At 46.0% G+C, this 20056-nt stretch overlaps 1 protein-coding gene across 1 annotated transcript in view; it reads left to right on the top strand.

Annotated features, from left to right (window-relative positions):
- The first annotated feature begins 793 nt into the window (after positions 1–793).
- Positions 794–20056, top strand: part of LOC146869217 (interferon-induced 35 kDa protein homolog) — a 211855-nt gene continuing 192592 nt past the window's right edge. The window contains exon 1 of the mRNA XM_085644035.1: positions 794–839. The gene's annotated coding sequence lies outside the window, so the exon portion shown is untranslated. The remainder of the gene's footprint in view (positions 840–20056) is intronic.

The following is a 20056-nucleotide window of genomic DNA, read 5'->3' as shown; positions in this document are numbered from 1 at the left end:
CAAAAGGAGTTCAGATGCAGCCTGGGCTGCACCACTGGCCCAAAAGCCCTGTGGTGGCACACCTCCCTGCAGTCGATTGCTCCCCAAAGCCCCACTGTAATGTCCTGTACGCTCTAGCTCTGAGGCACGTCCTCACCTCCAATTAAATGTATTGCGAAAGTGCTGAGAAGTTCAGGTTTTCTCCCTTTCAAATGAAAGAAGTGCATGAAGTCATTACCGGAGAGCACCTGTCCACTTAAAGCACTGGTGATTCCAAGTTATTAGAGTGATTGGTGTCCGCAGCACCTCCGAAATATAGAGACAAATCCTGACAGATGGCAGGGAAAAGATTTTCAGCCAAATTGGTCATCACCATATCGGGGAGCAATCAGGAAGAATGTTTTTATTTTCTTCATGGGCATTTACCATAATGTTATTCATTACTCAAATATTTGAGATTAAAATAAATAGATTGCTAAACTGTCTGGAAATTCTGACCCACAAGTCTAAAAGCCCCAAGTTGAGCTTTCTGAAACAATCACGTGGCCAGTAACAAAGTCCGTGGAATTCATATTTTTTCTGTTTACAAATTAAAATGTGGTTTATTGTCCTTCTATCGAGTCTTGGGAGATCGAACACCTTTTAAAACCTTCCCTCCTCCCGAACTCTGAAAAGACTTAGTTCACGGGACAAAAACAACATCACCATAGTAACGCTAGAGGGCAGAGGGAGGAGACACTTTCTATCTCCACACCATAAGCGGGTTTCATATTTATAATCGAAACAGAAAGTAAACGAGTTCAGCCGAGGGGGAGGCACAACAGGAAGTGCAAAGACCAACAGTGAGCCCATCAGAGAAGGTAAGCGGGCGGCGCGCGGAAGGCACACCTCCAGATACTTTAAACGTTGTTCTTGATTTTAGTTCCCATCGCCTATTGTTCTTGTTAAGTGTCATGAAAATAGCGCACACTGCGACACTTGGATGGAGGCGCTGTCCGTAATACGGGAATGGTAGGGGTACATGGAGATGTTGTTTTACGGCAGCGTTTTGAGATTATTTTTCGAATTGTGTAATTTTTTCAAACAAGGTTTGGTCAGCGAAGTTTTGCGATAGGTAAAAAACCAAACATGGGAAACAGAAACAACATTGAGTAATAGTCGGGGGCCATGAAATGTTCTTTTACGGCGCGATCATTTCACTGTTTTCAGTTTGTCTCTTGCCAGGCAGGAGGAGTAAGACCAGTCCTCTGTGTTTTTTTCCATTTAAATATTTACAGTCTTGAATTGATGACGAGTAAGACACCATTATAAATATATGTCTGCAAACAAGTTTTATCAACTACGTGCTGCTTGCTGGCTTGGGAGAACTGACGCGCATGGATGATGTGTGTGTGGCTGACACATTTAGTGTCGATATAACCAATGCCCACTCATGATAACCCATGAGCGGTAATAGGGTCAGAACCTTGGTATTTATGATATATAGAACAAGTGGTTCTGTTCAATCTATAGAATACAGCTTGAACTCTCAATCTCCAAAAATATAAAACATAAATTACAATTTCAATTTAGAAGTAGGTTCACGGCGATGTAACGGCGGGTCTTGTGTTCATGCATTAAGTAATGGACAAGAAGAATTAAGCTTGTCATTTTCATTATTTTATGTGTCACTCGTGTTGGTTATACGTGTAAAGCACGTTTGACTTCACATATCACCACAAGTCACTTATCCTGCACTTTAGTCACCGTTACATCGCCTTGTATGTAATGTTTCATTGACAGCCATATTCATTGTTTGTTGTATATAATATCTTAGTAAATAACTTTACTTTTGACTAAATTGCCTTGCCTTTGTGGTGTGTTCTCTTTTCTTTCCCATGGTTTTTAGGTCTCGCCTGAGCCAGCGCATGCGCTGCGAGACATTTAGTAAGTGGGTTTTGAAAGTGCTACCACAGACCTTTTCTGGCCTCAAGCTTGCGTTTACACGTGCAGCCGCCATCTGTCCTTCCTTCGTCACTGGTCATTAAGTGCATCGCAATCCCTTTCACTGCCGCGTCACTTTCACGGCCGCACGGCCAATGCTTGTTTTTAAAGCGCGCACGCTTGTTTTGTCTTGCTAGTCGTTGCAGATTTAGAATTTGCACCCTGCTGTGATCTCCTTTTTCACTCTTTAATTTTTGCCTTACTTATATATACTGTGCTCGTATGCTTTTTCACTTTTCCTTTACTGTACATCGCTTCACCTTTGCATCCTCATCAGCTCACCTTGTCCTCTTCCCTTTCCTCATTCTTTACATTCTAATCTCTCGTTTACCTCTTCACTTTCCACACGTCTTTCTCCTGTACTACTTTTTCCATGTATTCCATGTATTTCTCTGTTTACTTCTTTTTCGAGTCCCGTCTCTGCATCCTCTTCCATCCCAACTTCCTTTGACCTTCCTGCTCCTCCGTACATTGCTTTTTCCAATGTCTTTTTACATCTTAACACATTCTTCTCTAGTCTCGTTCCTCTGCGTGTTTCCATTTAGTGCTGCCTATTTTGGATGCCATTATTGCTGTCTTTTAAGGATGAAAAATGCTGATCTGTAGTGTCACCAATAAAGTCCTAGGTAATGAATTAAGGATGTGTTGTGCATTAATGTACAGTTTCCTAGATTTTGTAAACACAGGGGCGACAGCTTAGCTCCATGGAGTGAAAGCGCCTGTTCATTATAAAAGCAATTATGAAAAAAGAATGTTGACAACACATGTAGCACTTTGTATTCTTCTGCTACAAGTTGAACTGTAAATAATATTATTGGTAGTTTGAATGTTATTGTTAGCATGGCAGTATTGCTTCATCATCATAAATTGGAAAAGTGCAAAAATCAGTGTAATTTTCAGAAACGTTCTGAAGATAGCAAAGGTGGTCAGGCTTCCATAGAGCTAAAAAGGTGTGGCATGGGTCGAGCTCTGTAGGTGCTGGTCGTCACTGTTCGGATCCGGGCACTGGCATTAAGGCTAACCAAAAAATAAGTGTATTGGACTGCCCAACCCACAGAAAACTATCTTGTGGGAAACACAGTTCACATAAGATGCCCATGAATCTTTATATACTGATATACTGTGGAACTCTATAGTAAATTAGAACTATTTCTTTAAAGGTGGTTGTTGTGACATCTTATTACTGACCTGGTCAGTCATACTACTGTTCCGTTAAAAACTTACAGACCACTAAAAGACTGTGCATTAAAAGTGCTTACTCCTATCTTTGCTGTTGTTTGCCTAGGGCTTTCTTAATATCAATGTAAGAAACTCTTAGGAGCTCACTACGACTCCTATAGTAATCACTAGGGAAACAAGCATTGGCATAGCCAATAGGTCTCGCCTTTGGGACCTTAGAAGTGTTTAGTTACCCAGCACAATATCCTTGGTGCAACTTCATCAAGTGTTGCATGGCTAAACACTTATAAGGTTCCAACGGCGAGACCTATTGGCTATGCCAATGCTTGTTGAAAATAACTGTTGAACCTACTTCTAAATTGAAATTGTAATTTATGGTTTATATTTTTGGAGATTTATAGTTCAAGCTGTATTATATACATTGAGCAAAGTAATTGGTACCTCCCGACAGAACCATTTGTTCTCCATATCACTCATGACTTTAAGGCAGGTAAATTAGGGGAGTACAATGTCTTTCCATGTGTAGCTGCCATCTTGTTTTTTCCATTCTTGCTTTTCACTCGTCTTTCTCCTAACCTTCACGTTCCTGCTGTCTTACATCTGTTCCTTATATGGTCAGCTTTCATCTAGATTGTGGGTCAGAACCCCACTGTGCTAACTAACCTTCTAAAGTTGGCATTTGGGGTAGATTCCAGCATGGTCAAATATCTTGAATTGTGCTAATAATTCTTTAAAAAAAGAAATAACAACTTCTCAAGCTTATGATGTCTTATGGTTCTTATGCTTTGAATAGGATGGGATCTGAATTCATGTATGAGTAATCTGACGACCCCTGCAGTTTTCAGGTATCACTAGCTGCTCCATGAACTGATGTTGCCAATCTAATATGGGCAGTCCACAGGCCTTGCCAAGACTGTGTCCTCTGCTTTCTGTACCACTGTTCCATGGCACGCTGGCCCCTGGGCTTTGCGTCAGCGTCACCGCCCAAAGCAGCAGAGATTCCAGTATTACCTAGTTTGATGTCACTGACTTGATTTTCTTTAGAAGAACGAAAGGCGAAGGCTGAGACCCAAACCACGGGTTGTCTGATTACACTTTCATCTGTGCAGTTTTGCAGTTAATGCATTTAACCAGTAAGCTGGCCGATCAGCTTGGTATGCAGGACTGGGTGTGATATTTGGGTCTTGAAGAGCACATTTTCACACAATAATAGTAGTTTGGCATTGGCACAAGGTTGTGAGTGTTCTGTAGCGAACTGAGCAGAATCCAGCGGCCGAGCCAAATTGAACAGTACTGTGAAGGATCACGGACGGCTTGGTCGTGAGGAGCCAAAGGGACTTTAGTTAGCCTTCGGCAGCCGAACTGTACCACAGGGATGGTTTGTCAACAGATACCAGTGCCTCAAGTAGGACATACTTGTGGTAATAAAAAAAAAAAGCACAAATGAATAAACTTAAGAAGAGTCGAAATCATGTGGAGTAATCTATATAGTTCATAATCTGTGAGCCTGTGCGATAGGCAGGGATGCTTGTTTTACATGTCCCTGACCAGTACTACCACTACTCTTCTTCTGTGAGTAGAGTAAGCATCTCAGAGGACGCACCTTCCTTTGCATGGTAGACCTTGTGTGACCCAGATCTTTTCCACCTTTTTGACTAGATTATCGAAAAATTTGAAATGTATGATTTACATTTCTGTATGTCAGGTGCAGCTGTCAACGATTGCTATCAGAACAGAAGTTTGCTCTTACTCTATTCCATAGTTGTTCCTCCCTGATTTTCAAGGCAGGGGCACCCCATAGCAGACCATGTGACAGAGGGTGCTCCTGCTAGCTGGGCCTGTGACCTGAGCATCCAGATCAGCTAACCAGGCCATTTCTGTAAGACTACCTTTAATTTTCTGTTTTCATTTGTCACCCAGAGTGGGACTGGTATGCCCAGACGTGGGTCCCGTGCTCTCCATGCCACTGGAGTCAAGCTATCCTCGCTGATGAGGGGTGAAAACCTGAAACCGATCCTAGGATGCTTATTTCCAGTCCAGGGAGGACCTGGCTTGGCAGTTCGGGCTGGACTGTTCCCATGGGGCGCAGGGTCAAGACTGATTTGCATATGGCTGGGTTCAAACTGGAATGGCATGGGGAGCAAAAAAACGATGGATTTAGACCCAGATCTCTGTACTGGGGTGAATGTATGACATTGTTCTTCATTATGTCCATTACTTGTTCTTTTTGCATGAAGTCCTTGGTGAGCCAGCTGTATATTGTGAGGGATTAAAGCTGTTGGGATTTTAGATGTAATGTATTGTTTGTGCCTCACCACCACAGAAATCTCAGGGTGGCCTGATCAGGCCAATTCAGTGTTGGTAACTTTAAGGAACAACGTCCAGGAGTCTTGCAGCACCTCCGTGGTAACTTCTGCAGTCTCTGCTAACAAAAAGCTCCTCAGATATAATAGTTGCGCTACCATGTGAACATGGTCTTCACTTAGCTGCATTCTACCAGAGGTAAAATAATTGTCAGGATTATTCATCCCCAGATGATATAGTATCGCTAAATAACAAATTTGCAGCTGTAGTATCATGTTTTTAATCTTGGGTGGTGGATGTGGGACTCTGCCCTAAAGCGAGGGATGGGTTTCTTGTTATCGGGGTTCACTTGGAAATGTTGACTATATAGCTACAAATGAAAGTGTTGGAACCCCAACTTGAATGCCATGCCTGCCGATAAGGGAGAGAATGGTCATTCAAAGCACTGATGAGTTTTAAAAGGAGATCTTTGCGCAATTAGGTGTACAAGACAACTACACCACATTGAGAGCTGATCCCACGAAGGAAATCGCTGTGACCACCCGGACTAACACAAATGCAGGACTAGCGAAAGCTTTTTTGTCCTTGCATGAGCATGGTTACTTGAATTACCTGTACCCAGGATGCCCACTAAATACACACTACCTAAGATCCACAAACGTATGTCCAATCCACCCGGGAGACCTATCCTCGCCAGTTGTGGCTCTGTTTTGGAACCACTATGTAAGTATGGTGACATTTTTCCAAAACCCATTGCAGAGAGCACCACAGCCTACTTGAGGGATACGGTGGAAACCATTAAGTTGGTGGATAGGGGGTGGAGTCTGACCACCGACTAAAATAATGGCCGCCTCTGTGTAGAGCTCCGGGGCTCCCAGAGGGGAGAATTCTTCAATTCAGCTGTCAACAGGTGTCCTTGGAGCCAGAATGAAAGCAACATGAATGAGACAACAGTACCATAACTTTGAGGTTATTTTTCACATGAGAAATTTCAGTTAACCAGTTCTTCAATGAAATCCTGAAGTCCATCTTTCATTCAGCTGAGATTCACAAATCATTCTATCAGGAAACAGTTGGCTGCTCAAGAGATAATTGACTTTCCTTGCTTTCAAACACAGGCAAATTCAGGGGAATTTAATTACTCTTGAACATTGATTGAACTCTTCACACTGGCAGAGGGGAAGGGCAGGTGTTTTCCTGTCAGCCAGGGTGTGGAGGGAAAATTAGAGCACCATTTCTGTAGCTGAGAGAGTCAGGAAACAGCTTGGTTCTAAAGAGTTAAGAGAAATTCCTTTTCTTGAAGTGGAAGACTGCTGTGTGATTTTGAATTGCTGTTGTGTTTCTCACATGACACAGGAGAAGCATAGACTCTGCTATGTAACATTGGAATTCCTGTCAGCAGAGTGTGTAGAGGGAATTTGGCTAAAAAGGGGAAAGCTGTGTGGCATTTCTGACACTCTGCTTTTCAGCAGCCCCTGTTTGAAAACATGCAGCCATAATTTTTAGAATCCCAGAAGTGTGTGAAAAAAGGACTCATTCTGTCAGGAAACAGCCTGATTCTAAAGATTTAAGAGAAATTCCCTTTCTTGAAGTGCAAAGACTGCTGCCTGTTTTTTTGAATTGTTTTTGAAGTGCTCATATGACACAGGAGAAGCATGGGGGGTGTGGCTTGAACGCCGATGAGGACGGTCGCGTGAGCCGAGAGCTCCGCGCCGCCCCTGTTGATTATCCTGTCTATACGCTGACCGCTCTATCGGCGACCCTGGGAAGGGGGCCCTCCTGGCGTTGGGGACCAGCAGTGGTGTGGGCAGGAATCCTGCTGCCCTGGTCACGAAGCTGAAACCCACTGAAGAGGCAGCAGCTGTAACGGCGAGGGGACAAGATGGCGGCTGGACCGCTGCGTATTGCCGATGATAAGGAGAACTGCAGACTGCGGGCTGGATGGGAGTGACGAGGTTTGGTGGCAGCCCTTCCCTGCTCGGGACCCGGCGCAGGCAACTGTGAAGGCGACCTATCGACGAGTCATGGTAAATACCTGCCGAGCAGCTACGCGGGTCGCGGGGGCTGGCTCAACTCATCCCTGCTGCGGTACTGTCTCACCCGCTGCCTCAACCGTTTAAGTGCTTCGCCTGTGCCCTCTGCGGAAATAGACTGGTGTTGAGCCAGTTCGCAGACCGCTTCTTGCTTTGGGGGCGATCGGCCCGTCACATTGCATCAGGAGCGGTAGCGGCGTGGCCCAGGAACCAGCCGCCTTTAATGTATCTCCGAGCGGAGTGATTGGTCTCGCTGGCTGCGAGGTGGTGCGGGATACGAACTGCTCCAGGGGACGCGCAGGTGAAGAAACTCGGGGCGGGACCCAGGCGCGAGCAGACGCTGTGCCGCATCGTGATGCTGCCATATCCCCACGTCCCCCAGAGAGGATGAGATTGTAAATGCACCTACGTTACACTGGGGAAATAACCCTCACACAATAGGCGCTAAGGCCAAAGCAAACACAGCTGTGAGAGTTGAGCCTCCTGGGGGGCTTGTTCAGGCCTACAGTGTGCTGGCGTCCTACCGAATGTTCTCTGCAGCGGCGAGTATGTGAGCATCCCACCAGCAAAGGTCACAACGGGAGTGTCTCTTTCAGACCCCTTCTTTTGCCTCTTGTGATGGCCCTGGATAGCGAAGCCTCCGGTATCAAGGGTAATTCTCATACTCCTGCATTGGCGCTGACTGACAAGCAGAACTGCAGGTGGATCGCGGCAGTGGTTGTGGACTGTTTGCCGGCGCATGGCACTGTGGGATCTCGCCCCTGGTGGGGGGGCCGGAACTGGGCTGGCTGTGGTGCGGCAGGCGGGGGTCCACCATGAGCATTCTACCTGAGGTCAGCTACCTATTCGTGGCGTGGTGTGATTTGCCTGCCGCGTCGGTCACCCTGTATCTGTGGGTGCTGGTAGAACAAGTGGAACTGCTGGTGGCGCAGAGGTCAGGGAGGCCTGATACGGCGTTGGATTTGAGGTCTGACCACCAACGGAGACCGGCATTTCTGAATTGCAGGTGGAGGGAACTGGGTGCCCCGGTGCTCGACAGCTCCATTATTATGGGAAAGGCACGTGGAAAACAGGGAGGGGGGCACCCGGACCTGGACAGTGATTTGTCGGAGCAGAGATTGCGGGGACTGGCTGATCCGCCTCCCGAGGGGATGATGCAACAGCAGGTGGAACAGATTCTCCGGGCGATATCGGACACAAAGGAGGCACTCCAACAAGACATTGCTCAGGTGTCGCTGGGGCTGGGGCTCCTGAGAGCTGACCATGCGAAGCTGGTGGACCGGGTGAAGCAAATGGAGACGACTCTGGAGGTCCTGGAGCTGTCACAGAAAGTACTAGATGTTCAAATGGCAGATGTTCTGCGCAGGGTCCAGGTGCTGGAAAACAGCTGAGGATGCCGAAGGGCGCAACAGACGGAACAACGAACGAGTAGTGGGCCTGCCGGAGGGGATTGAAGGAGACAATATGATTGACTATCTGGAACACTGGTTACGCACTGAGGTGGACCCGGAAGGTCTGACTTTGTTTTACACTCTGGAGTGCGCACAGGCTCCCTGCCCGCCCGCTGGCGCCTGGGAGGCCGCCCCGGCCGGTGGTGGCCCGATTGCTCCATTACAAAGATAGAGACCTCTTGCTGCACAAGGCGCGGACGTCTGGCCCCTATAAGGTGGGCAATGGCAGTGTGACATGGTTTCCAGATTACACTCTTGAGGTGCAGCGCCATTGAGCTTCGTTCCTGGCGGTCAAGAAGGCCCTCCGAGAGGAAGGCATTCGATACTCACTGATGTTCCCGGCGCGGCTGCGAATATCGTTGGATGGCAACACAATATTTAATAATGTTCCCGATGAGGCATGGAGTTGCCTGGAATCTTACCGAGCTGGAAGGCCTACGATGGGGTGCACAGATGAACGGAGGGTGGATTTGCCTCGACCAAGCCGTGAGCCGCGCTACAGGAGACGACCCACTGACGCACGGAGGTCCACCGCTGCTCAGACGGAACAAGAGAGACTGGCGGTGCTGCAGGCGGTGTCGGCGGCATCACAGAAGAGCGACACAGCATTACTGAGACTGACCCACTCTGCGAAGGGCTCGGAGGGCACTGATTCAGATGAAACTGATGGGAGGGTCATGATGCCGCATGTTACTCCGGGAACGGCGGATGAGATTGTGGACGCTTGAGCTGATGATATCACTAGTAAGAGAGGCCTGGTGTAGCGAGTGCTGGTTGTTTGAGGGAACATGTGGGGGGAGTGCTTAGGCAGTGGTGGGGTTCGATGGATTGTCTAGGGCACGCTGGTCCTCGCCTGTTGGGGGGGTCCTTTCTGGGGGGTGGAGTGTCTTTTATAATGGGGGCTGGCGGGGGGGGTGTGATGAGGCAGCAGGCCGGTCTTCTTGGTGTTGGTCCCCCCCCCCCCCCCCTTGTTTCGCTATTAGAGCGAGTCTCTGAGAGTTACCAGAGGGACTTTTAGTAGACTGTTTAGATGGGTACTAGCTGTTTGGAGCCTGTTCTGGGGAGGTGCGTCGGGGGTTTGATGGATCAGTTAAGGGGTTGTTGGGGGAAGCTTGTATCACTGGTGCGCCACGTTGGGGGGGCAGTTGCAGTTACGATGCATGAACGAACTGTATAATGGGGTCAGTACCTGAGCTAAAATGTATTACTTGGAATGTGCGGGGGATGCGTACGATGGTGAGACGTCACAGGATCCATGCTTACCTGGTACGAAGAGGGGTACAGATAGCTTTCCGCCAGGAAACCCATATAGACAAAGGGGAAAGCCGGGCGTTGGAGCGCCGTTGGAGAGGGCAACTTTTCTGCACTACGTGTTCTGCCTATGCCAGGGGAACTCTGATTTGGGTGAGGGCGGGGGTTCCTTTTCAGCCGACACAGCAGGTTGTGGACCCAGAAGGTAGATATGTAGCGGTCATGGGTAGACTGGATGGGAGGGATGTGACACTGTGCAGCGTGTATGCCCCTAATGTAGACCAGAAATCCTTTTTTGCTACATTGACGGGAAAACTGGCATCTTTCTTGATGGGATCTGTACTAATGGGGGGTGATTTTAACTTCGTGTTGGATGCTGAGCTGGACAGGTCACACCCGCCATTACCCCACGCTCCCACCCACCAGATTTCGAAAATTAGGAAGGATTGGCAGACTGAGCGGGGATTGGTAGACTCTTGGCGAGCCCAGCATATAGGGGAGCGTGACTACTCCTATTATTCACCCCTACATGACCTGTATGTGAGATTGGACGCTGTGTTGTGCTCTTTGGATGTACATGCTCGGGTGCGTTGTAGTGAATATCTGGGGAAGATGCTATCGGATCATAATCCGTTGCTACTGATGGTACGATGGACCCGTGAACGGCCGCGTATCCCCACCTGGCGGCTGCGTCCGGAAACTTTGGAGGACCCAGTTTTCCGAACGGAAATCGGGGAAGGGATAGCGCGTTATTTTCATGAGAATGGGGGAACAGCGTCGACTCGAGGCCTGGAATGGGACACGTTTAAAGTAGTCTTGCGGGATAACTGCATCGCTAAACAGGCAGGTATACGGAAAACGCTGTTGCAAGATATAGAAAAGCGGGAGCAGCGGCTGCGACGAGCAGAGATATCCTGTCCGGAGGATCCTGAACTGCGAGATGAGGTTTTGGCAGCAAGGGAGGGGGTGGCAGCGCAGGTAGAGCGCTTGCGCTGCTTTGACCATAAGGAATACTTGGTCCGTGCGCATGCAGAGAGATAAGACGGCTCCCTCCTGGCATGGTTAGCGAATCCGGCTCAGCGAGGTACGCCTATTATGGCATTAACTACCCCGTAGGGAGAGCCAGAGTATACACTTTATGAGAGTAAGGTGCAGGGGGTGACTGAGGGGTTGACCGGCTTTTTAGCTGAGGTGCGGTTGCCACGTCTCGATGAAGTTCAGGGGGTGCTGTTTGGGCAGGGAATCACGGAGGGAGAAATACGTAGTGCAATAAAACATATGGCACACAAAAAAACCCCAAGGGTAGATGGTTTGCCTATAGAATTTTACTCGGCGTATGTGGACGTGTTGACCCCCAAGCTCCGGGCGGTTTATCATGAGGCCAAGGAGGTGAGATGCTTGCCGAGCTCTACCCGCGAGGCCATTATCATTCCGCTGTTAAAACCAGGGAAAGACTTGGAGTCACTGGCGGCTTATCGCCCGTTGTCAATGTTGACGGCGGACTATAAGATTTTAAGTAGGATCCTGGCGTCCCGGCTGCTGCCCCATATGTCATACTTGGTTCATGGCAATCAGGTGGGTTTTATACCGAAGAGAACCACTGCCACCAATGTGAGGCGCCTTATGCGAATCCTGGGAGAGCGACACGTTGAAACGCCGGATGCGGCGGTTCTCTCGGTAGATGTAGAGAAGGCGTTCGACAGTTTAGAATGGCCGTACTTGCCCCGAGTTCTTCATGCATTTGGTTTTGGGAAATCCTTCGTAGAGTGGACGGAGCTGCTATACAGGTCAGCGACGGCCCGAGTACGGACGAGTGCAACGATCTCCTCTGTTTGCCCGATTGGACGGGGCACGCTGCAGGGATGTCCGCTCTCTCCATTGCTGTTTGCCTTGGCCATTGAGCCTCTGGCGTCTCATGCCCGACTGGGGAACTATTATGCAGGTTTGTTCCTGCGGGGAGAGGTTCCGTTTATTTCTTTATACGCCGATGATTTATTGATGTTCCTAGGGGACATAGCGAGTTAGATGGGGCGAGACATTTGCTTCAGGTGTTTGGAAACTACTCGGGCTGAAGGTGAATTGGGCAAAGACATGCCTATTCCCAGTGGCCCCGACTGCGAGGGACCCTCCCCAATCGCTTGGAGTGCATTGGGAACCTAGATGTTTACCTTATCTTGGCACTAACATTTATCATGCCCCTGACGATTTATTAGAGAGCAATCTGGGCAGGGCTATACGCGGCCACTGGAGCAGTATGGTATTCTGGAGTGCTCTGCCCCTAACGGTGGCGGGGCGGGTGGCGCTCCTGAAGATGGTAGCACTGCCACGTTTGCTGTACTACTTTCGGACTTTACCGATCTGGGTCCCGGGATCTGTGTTCCGGCAGCTCCGATCCATGATGTGCGAGTTCTTGTGGGGGTCTGGCAGGAGGCGAGTAGCACTATCTACAATGATAAGGCCAAGAGCAGAAGGGGGCATGGCAGTCCCAGATTTTGAGTGGTATTATTTAGCGGCGCAGCTGCAGTGGCTCACGCAAGCAGTGGCAAGGGAGTTCTGAGGTCCGGATGGCCCTGAGGGTCGCTGGATTCCACAGTACATCTTATCCTTTATAGTTTTGCAACAAAAGATGCGGCTTGAGCTACTTACGACTGAGGAACGGACACTGAGGCTGTGCTGGAACCAGAGTCAGCGTAGGGCTGGTATCGCCCGTCCGTATGCCCCGGAGATACCGCTGGGGATGTGTACGGCACTACCTCATGGAGGGGATTGGACAGCACTGGCAAATTGGGAGGCCCTGGGACTACAGGTGCTGGGCGATTTATACGAGAATGGGACCTTGTTGTCCTTCCAGAACTTACAACCCAGGTATGCCCTCCCAAGGGGGGATTACCTGTTGCATTCAGCGCTTGTTGCTGCAATCCAACGCTATTGGAGGACGGGTTTGTTAGAGCCAAGAACCTCAATGGCGGGCCAATACGTAGTGATGGCAGCGGGGACCTATAAGGCTATAACGTGTTTATACCGTCGAATGCTAACGGAGAATTTAGAACCATTGCGTACACTACAGGGGAAATGGGAGGCGGAGCTTGGCAGGGAGATCCCTGAGAAGACATGGGCCCAACTCGTTAAAAGAGCATGGAAGAGTACGAGAAATTCCCGGTTTCAATTGATACAGCTCTATGTACTACACAGAGCATATCTAACACCTGAGAAGCTCAATCGATATTTCGGGGCGGCTCTGTGCCCACGCCGTGCTCTGGAGGGAGCAGACTTCCTTCATATGTGGGGGTGTACGAAGTTAGGGACATATTGGGGGGAGGTGTTGGATAACTTGAATACTATTGCGGATAGGACGGTGGAACTGGATCCGGGTACTTGCCTACTTCATTGGTTTCCGCACACTCCCAGAACAAAAGTGACTAGCAAATTTATAGACTTAGGGCTGATATTGGCTAAACGGGAGATAACAATGCACTGGAAATCGCACCAGGGTCCTAAGGTGGGGAGATGCCAGGCAGAATTGCTTAAATGGGCAAGAAGCGAGGGCATACTTGGATTACGACAGGCCTCACGTGGGAGTAGCGATAAAGCGTATGAGGCGGCAAGGGCATGGGAGGCATTAGTGGAAGCACTTCGGTCACCGGACTCGGATTCGGAGGAGGATGCCCCTGGGGAGGGGATGGAGAGCCCCAGACAACGTGACTGAATAGCTTGATGATCTTGCTCTGGGCTAAGTTTGACGATTACTGTATAGGGTAGTGCCATCCCCGGTACAACACTGCCCCAGCTAGACACTGTAACAAAGCTACACGAGGAATTATTGTAACTGACTGTACTGTAAACACCCCACGGAGTGCCGGTAGACAAGGAGGGAGGGGGGAAATTTGGAAAGGAACGGTATGCAATATGCAATATGATATGCTGGCTGCATCACTGCACTATTGCTAATATATTTGATGCTGTTGGTTATTAAGGTTATGTTTTGTTTGGAAATATAATAAAAAATATTTAAAAAATGACACTGGAGAAGCATGTACCAACTTTCAACTCTGCAGTATTTATCTCTCTCTATTTGACAGCTTAGTCTCTGCTACGTAACATGGGGATTCCTATTAGCAGAGAGTGTAGAGGGAATTTGGCTAGGCAGGGGAAAGCTGTGTGGCATTTCTGATACCCTGTTTTTTAGCACCCCTTGTTTGAAAACATGAAGCCATAATTTTTAAGAATCCCAGAAGTCTGTGGATAAAACGACTCATTAAAAGGAAGAAAATTCTTTCCTATTTAGCCTCCAAACATGCAGATAGTGCTCTCATTCAAGAGACACATCTATCCGGTGTAGAATCAGAAAAATTGAAATGAGATTGAGTAGGCCAGATTCTTTACAGCTGCAAACCTCCTTCTCATATGTCCCATACTATTACTAGAAAATGTGGTGTAGCCATTCTGATACGGAAAACACTGCAATGTCCAAATACTACAGTCCTGGTCAGATGATGATGGTCAGTTTGCTTTAGCCAAGCTTAAAATCGGTAATAACATATTAGGAGTGTGGTCCATTTATGCTCCGTTGGAAACAAAGCTCCTTTTTTCCTTCATCTAAACCGAATTCTAACAGAGATGGGAATTTCCAAAATAGCTCTGGGGGGAGACTGGAATCTTGCCCCGGATGGGATCTTAGACAGAACGGGCCCCCTAGACACGACACATGGCAGAGATAGAGCGATACTGGGAGACGTCTGTTTAGATCATAGATTGACTGACATTTGGCGTTTACTACATCCTTCTGATAAGGGGTTTACATGATTCCTATTCTAGAATATACTATTTCCTTATTTCATTTTCTATCATACCACATGTACTTGTGATATTTTAGAAATTGCACTTTCAGACCATGCTCCTATCAGTCTACAGCTTGATTTGTGTCTGAAACGTCCTTGTAGGAAACCATGGCGTTTAAACATATCCCAATACAAACTACCAACAGAAAAGTCACAATTACAATCACATTTGACTACTTATATGAACAACAAAGGTTCAGTTTCTTCTCCACAAATTTTATGGGCAGCTGCAAAAGCCACCGCTAGGGGGCAAATTATGAGGGATTCTGCCATAGCCAATAAACGTAGAACAGAGCAACAGACTATTTTAGAAAATGATATCAAAACCCTGACCCATGCTCATTTTACCAATCCAACCGAAGCTTCCAGATGTAGATTGGAAAAGGCTAAAATGGAGCTTAATACACTATATACTTCGAAAGCAGAATATATGTGATAAATACTTAAGGCTCGAAATTACGAACAAGGAGAAAAAGCTGGTCGTTTACTAGCCGCATGACTAAAAACGAGAGAAGCTATGACAGCTATTCCAGCTATTTATAATTCTGAAGGTAAGCTAACAACTGAGACTCAGGAAATAGCTAATACATTTGCTGATTATTATGTTGCTGATTATTATGAGAAGTTATATAGCTCAGAGGTTGATGATGATCACCACAAAGATCAGGAATGTTTTGATAAAATAACACTCCCCCGCCTCAATGAACAGGATCGGCTCATACTGGCCGGCGAAATAACAAAAGATGAAATTGCCCAAGCAATCTCTAATCTTCCATACAATAAAGCACCGGAAAAAGATAGTTTTCCTGGGGAATTTTACCACTGGGTAAAACCAGAAGCAATAGATGCCCTTTATGAGGCCTATAAAGAAGCAGAGGAAATTAGTAGCCTCTCCTCTCTCACAAATAAAGCTATCAAAACGGTCCTTCCCAAACCCGAGAAAGATCCATTATACTGCAGTAACTATCGTCCAATTTCCCTTCTGAATACAGATTCAAAGATATTAGCCACCATTCTCGCCAAAAGACTCAAACAAGTTATCGCTAAACTCATACATAATTCTCAAGTGGGATTCATGCCTGGCAGAAATTCTCGTAACCATCTACGCACTTTGGCTCACATACTCTGGCTTTCCAAGGATGTTGGAGAAGACAGAATAGCCTTATCATTAGATGCCGAGAAGGCATTTGACCGTATTGAATTTAGCTATATGTTCCGGGGTTAGGCAATAATTATATCTTCAAGGTCAAATGGTTATATGAGACACCATCCGCACAAGTGAATTGTGGGGGTTTCCTTTCAAAATCTTTTTTAGTGCAAAGAGGAACCCGCCAGGGTTGCCCTTATCACCCCTTTTGTTCCTTCTTTCACTTGAACCACTGGCTGCGTCAATAAGACAGTGTTCACAAATAGCAGGCATTCCTACACCCGCAGGGATCTCAAAAACACTTCTTAATGCAGATGACATATTGCGCACACTTACTGATCTGCCTACTTCACTCCCTAGACTCATGTCTACCATTTCTCGCTTCTCGATCATTTCTGGCAACAAAGTCAATTGGAATAAGAGTGAAGCTCTACCATTGTCCAGGGGTTCAACAAAAGCAGCTATTTTGAGCTATAATTTTCAATGGAAAGTGAACCGCCTAAAGTATTTAGGTATTTACATCAACACAGGTTTAGAACGTATGATTCAAGATAACTTAGATGCACTTATTGCCAAAACGAAGTCAGCGTATAAAAAATGGTCCCAGCTTAACTTGTCTTTTTGGGGTAGAGTACAGGCAGTGAAAATTATTATAGTGCCCCGTTTCACGTATGTGTTAGGTATGTTGCCTTTGACAGTCAAAATATCAATATTGTGAGATATTGACAAAGGTATTAAAACCTTTATTTGGGGATCCCTGAGACCTAGACGTAAAATCTAAAAATTGATTGCTCACAGGCGATATGGGGGTCTTAGTTTACTGTGTATTGAGCATTACTATACAGCCCTCCATTTATCTCAATTGGTTTATCTTTGGTCCAGACAGGATGATCCCCCACTATGGATTCTCATTGAAAGACAAACTGTACAGGCAACTTCAGGTTTGCACATGTTTTACACTCATAAATCACCTGCTTTACAAACTTCCAACCCTATTATTCAATCTGTGCTTAAGATTTAGATACATGCCCACAATCTCCTTAAGAGTGACCCAAGACTGCATGAAAAGGCCCCCATATGGCATAGCAGTGATATTAGAATAGGTAAACAGACTATATCCTGGGATATATGGGAGAGAACAGGTATTCTAGCGTTGGATCACTTACTCACTTTAGAAGGTGAGCTTAAAACCTTTGAAATGCTTCAGATAGAATTTCAACTCCCTGCCTCCCAAGAGGGGAAAAACTTACAACTAAAACAAGCCCTATCTCGGAGACTAGGACCATTTCCTTGGATAGTTGAGGATTCCCCAGTGTTCCAATACTTGAAAATTGGGGGGAAATTCAAAGGCGCAGTCTCTGGACTTTATAATCGAATAGTGCATAAATTACACTCATACCCATTACTAGCACAACTTCATGTCAAATGGCAAGGGTTAATTACTTTAGCTTATTCCGATGAGGAATGGGAGGATGTTATTATGAACATGGATAAGGGAATCAGAGAGGCCAGAATGAAATTTACTCTTTTCAAAATTCTTCATAACTGGTACTGGTCACCACAAAAACTCAAGTCAGCAAGTTTACTACATCAATCAACCTGTTGGAAGTGCCCACAGGTGGACTGCGATATACTACACATTTTATTCCGATGCCCAATTTTGAAGGAATATTGGTCTTCCGTAACTGCCTCTCTACACAGAGCTATACAAGTGTCCATTTCTTTAACGGAAAAATTTGTTCTATTACATGATGTTACTGATCTCCCAAATCTCACAAACCATACAAGACGATTGATGGCTATTGCACTCACTGTAGGGAAAATTTGCATGTTCAGACATTGGAGAACACCACAATGCCCTACACATGATGAATGGCTTATTGAAAAGCATAAAATAGCATCATATGAAAAACTCATTTATAGATTGTAGGACGATGTTGGAACTTTCATCCAAATTTGGAACCCCTTTCTAGCTAATTAATATTCTATTTCTGGTAATATTTCAGATTTGTCTTCTAATTAGTAAATACAATAAGGAAATCACTTCGTTTTTCATTTCCTTATTAATTCATTACCATCATTATTTATATTCATGCTGTTGATGTTATCATTAGGACTGTGGATGCTTTAGCTACTGTTATTTGAATTAGGACTTACTGTTCACCTATTGGAAATTGTTGAGTTAGTGGAAATATCTTCACTTGAAATATTATATTTGTATAATATTATCACTACTATCTTCCAACTATCTATAATACATGGTTTACTACCTTTATATACTGTCTTTATCATCTCCTCCCTAGTCCACTTTTCCTATTTCTTCCTTTCCAGGTTTTATGAGTACCTCAACTATTGTATCTTTTGATATCTGTATTATCTTTTTTATATTTAGAAATCTGAGAAGTTAACATTTCATAGTGATTTATTGTGTGGCCATAATTTGATTTGTTTATACTCCTTTTTTTAATGTATTGTTTATAAACTGACATGTACTTCTCAATAAAAATATACCCCATAAAAAGTTGGTGGATAATCTAACTTTCGACCCCAGTGAGCAAATACTGGTGACCATGGACATAATGTCATTGTACACTAGCATCCCCCAGTGGGCTGCTCTTGATATATATCATCAGGACAGTCCTGGACGGCCGACCTAGACCGTTCCAAGTCTCCACTCAATTCATAGTCGATCTACTAGAGATCACCATGACCAAGAAATTTTTCTTTTTTCAGGGGGATTACTATCTCCAGACAAAGGGGGTCGCTATGGGGGCAAGTTTTGCACCAGATCTGGCCATCATCTATATGGATAACTGTGAGAACACTCACGTTCTGAGCGACGTGAATCCATATAAATATCATATAGAAATTTGGAGATGCTATACAGACGATGTGGTGATGCTTTGGAAAGGTAATGAGCCTCAATTTACTGAGTTCCATCTTTGGCTCAATGGAAGATCTAATGACATGTAATTTTCACTTGAATTCAACAACAAAGAGATGCATTTCCTGGATATCTTGATCAAGGTAGATGAGGGCAGGCTTCACACCACATTGTATAGAAAGGCAAGTGAACGAAACACCCTCTTGCGTTACTCCAGTCACCTCCCCGGAATCTTAGAGACGATTTACCCTTTGGCCAGTTCCTTAGGCGACGGAGGAACTGCACCAAAATACATGACTTTTTTGAAGAGTCTGCTGACCTGATGATCCGCCTGACTGAGAGAGGATACCCGGTGAGCCTACTTAAAAAAGCCTGCAAACGGGCATGGTTTTGTCACAGAGAGTTCCTCTTAGAGCCCAAACAAAAGGTGGCCCCTGAGCAGGAACAATTGATTTGTGTCACAACATATTGCACCAGAAGAAATGAATTGAGTAAGATCATCAACCGTCATTGGCATCTTGTGGGTGATGAGGTAGGAATCAACAAACCTCCGATGCATGCGTTCAGGAAAGGCAAAAGTGTAAGAAACCATGTGGTAAAATCTTTACTTCCCACACAAACAAGGGACAATCAACTGTCACTGTGGAATATACCGCCGGTTAAGGGGCATTTTAAGTGTGGCAAGTGCAAGGCATGCACTATGACCAAGGAGATTACACATTTCCTGCACAATGACTACACCCATACATTGCATGATCGCACCAATTGCAACACTATGGGGGTAATAAATGCAATATCATGTCTCTGTGACTTCCTATACATTGGACAGACTACACAAAAAGTGAATGTCCGAATACTGCAGCATTGCAGCAGAATATGATGCAAGGTTCAGGGTGCACCCCTTGTTGAACACTTCACCACGTTCGGACCCACAGCAGAGAGTCTGAAGTGGTGGGTCATTGAGAAAGTAAAAACTGATCCCAGGGGTGGCAAATTCACCAATACCC

This window comes from Triturus cristatus, chromosome 1_1 (genome assembly GCF_964204655.1).
Source record: "Triturus cristatus chromosome 1_1, aTriCri1.1, whole genome shotgun sequence".
In the NCBI taxonomy this organism is placed as follows: domain Eukaryota; kingdom Metazoa; phylum Chordata; class Amphibia; order Caudata; family Salamandridae; genus Triturus; species Triturus cristatus.
Note: the sequence above shows the minus strand (reverse complement) of the source record. Positions and strands in the feature narration are given on the sequence as shown.